At 41.3% G+C, this 2,280-nt stretch overlaps 1 pseudogene; it reads right to left on the bottom strand.

The window, feature by feature from the left end:
• Positions 1 to 431: 431 nt before the first annotated feature.
• On the bottom strand, positions 432 to 1,572 carry LOC104998602 (annotated as a pseudogene).
• Between the last annotated feature and the right edge of the window lie 708 nt (positions 1,573 to 2,280).

Below are 2,280 nucleotides of genomic sequence, written 5' to 3' on the forward strand. Positions count from 1 at the left end.
GCGTGCTGCGGTTCATTGGGGTTGCAAAAAGCCGGACATGACTGAGCGACTGAACTGAACTGAACTAGACTCTAAAAGGCTCATTAAACTTGATAAGAAAAACATTGAGACCCCAATATAAAAATGAGGAAAGGATATGAACAAACAATACATACCAACAGAGATAATTAATAAGGAAACATACGGGAAGATGTTTAACCTTGCTAGTTATCAAAGAAATACAAGTTAAAACAGCACTGTGTTAATACCATACCATTTAAATGTGTAAAGGAAATTATATCCTGATGATTTCTCCCACACATTTAAAGGAGAATTGACATCAGTCCTTTGCAAACTCTTCTAAAAAATAGAAGAGGGAACACTTTCTTCTTTTGTTGTCACTGGAAATTAACTTTATTGAGATTCTGCCAGTTGTACAATCTATTCCGATACTAAGCCCCTTCTTCCTTTGCAATTCAGTCCTTCTTAAGTGGTCCCATGAACCCTTTCTTCTCTCCCACAATCTGGAAGCAGCCATGGCCAAATTTGGAGGTGGTGTCAATAAACTTGAAGTTAACTTTCTGTAGGGTCTGCTGTTTGGTCCGCATCAGCAAAGACTTGCACAGGCTGAGTACTCTCTTCTTGGTTCCTACCAAACAGTCTTTGAGCATAACAAAGTCGTTGGTCACTTTACCACAGTGGATACAGCCACCCAAAGGGCTGATGCTTTTGGGTGTAATCAGTAGAGGCATTGTTCTTGATTATTTTGCCATTCTTGATGAGGTAGCCCTGGCCAATCTTATAGATCTTCTTGTTGATCTTGTACAGTGATGGCAGCCTTTCTGCCTAGCCCAAGCCACAGAAAGACCATCCAGGCAAGATGACACACCCAAATACAGGCAGCCTCGTGAAACTCTTGGTGGGTTTTCCAGGGTACCTTCTTGGTGTACCAATGGCTGCTGATCCCTTTGTAGTGTTTGCCCTTGGTCGTCCCAATGACAAATAATCATCTCACCCTACTCAAATATGTGGTTCACAGGGACCTGCTGCTCTAGCTTCTTATGGGCCCAGTCCAATTTTTTTGGCCACAGGGCCTCTGTTCACCTGGCTCTCCGTTAGGTGGGCCTTCTTCTGGCATAGAGGAAGCAGGCACATCTGGGTGAGGGCTGAAGTTCCTCTCCAGCTGCTTCTTGCTTTCTACATACTGTCACTTCTTACAGTATTTGGTGAGGCGTTTGTCTTATATTTAATCCCAGTTCTAATAGAAACACCTTTTGCACTCATTGCTGATATGCTTGGCAAAGACGGACTTAAAGGTCTGGAGGCCCCATATGGTTTCCGTGCAGCCCACAGTGCCCACAGTCATAAAGGGCATAGTCTCCACTATGGTCACAACCTCCACAACTTCTTTCTTATGCACTTTGGACCCTGGTCTATCAACCTTTCTCACAACATGGGTCATGCCAGCCTGGTAGCCAAGGAAAGCTGAGAGGTACACGGGCTTGGAAGAGCCATCCTTGGGGAAGCCTGTCACCTTCCCCTGCTGCTGCACTTCTAAGGCAGGAAGCCCAGGAACCAATGCCTGGGAGACATCCTGCCATCAGATGCTGCCTGTAGAAGTCCAAGAATCCTTTCTGACTCATTCTGTGAAGCCAGTATGACCCTGATACCAAAGCCAGACAAAGACATCACAAGAAAACTACAGACCAATATCTTATAAATATAGATGCAAAAATCTTCAACAAAATACTAGCAAACTAAATACTAGCAACATATAAAAATATAATACACCATAACCAAGTAGGATTTATCCGCTCAAAGCATGGGTAATTCAATACACAAAAATCATTCAATATAATATACCACATTAATGCAGTGAAGAGAAAAAAACAACATGATCGTCTCAACAGACACAGAAAAAGCATTTGGCAAAATCTAATATCCTTTCATGAAAAAAAAAAAAACTCAATAAACTGAAAGTAGAATGCCCTCTGCCTAATACAGGCCATGTCTAAAAATCCACAACTAACATCATTCTTAAAGAAGGAAAACTAGATCCTCCAAGGTTAGGAATAATACAAGAATATCTGCTCTTACCACATCTATTCAGTGTTATACTAGAGGTACTAGTTAGAGCAATTAGGCAAGAAAATGAAATAAAAGACATCCAGATTGGAAAGACTCTCTTACATTCTATTTATCTGTGTACCTGTTTTAATGCCTATATGATATGACTATATCTTTTAAATTATTTGTATGTACAGACAAGGATGGACAAAGAACGTGGACACAGGAAACCAA

The sequence above is a fragment of the Bison bison genome, unplaced genomic scaffold (genome assembly GCF_000754665.1).
Source record: "Bison bison bison isolate TAMUID 2011002044 unplaced genomic scaffold, Bison_UMD1.0 scf7180017864332, whole genome shotgun sequence".
NCBI classification, from domain to species: domain Eukaryota; kingdom Metazoa; phylum Chordata; class Mammalia; order Artiodactyla; family Bovidae; genus Bison; species Bison bison.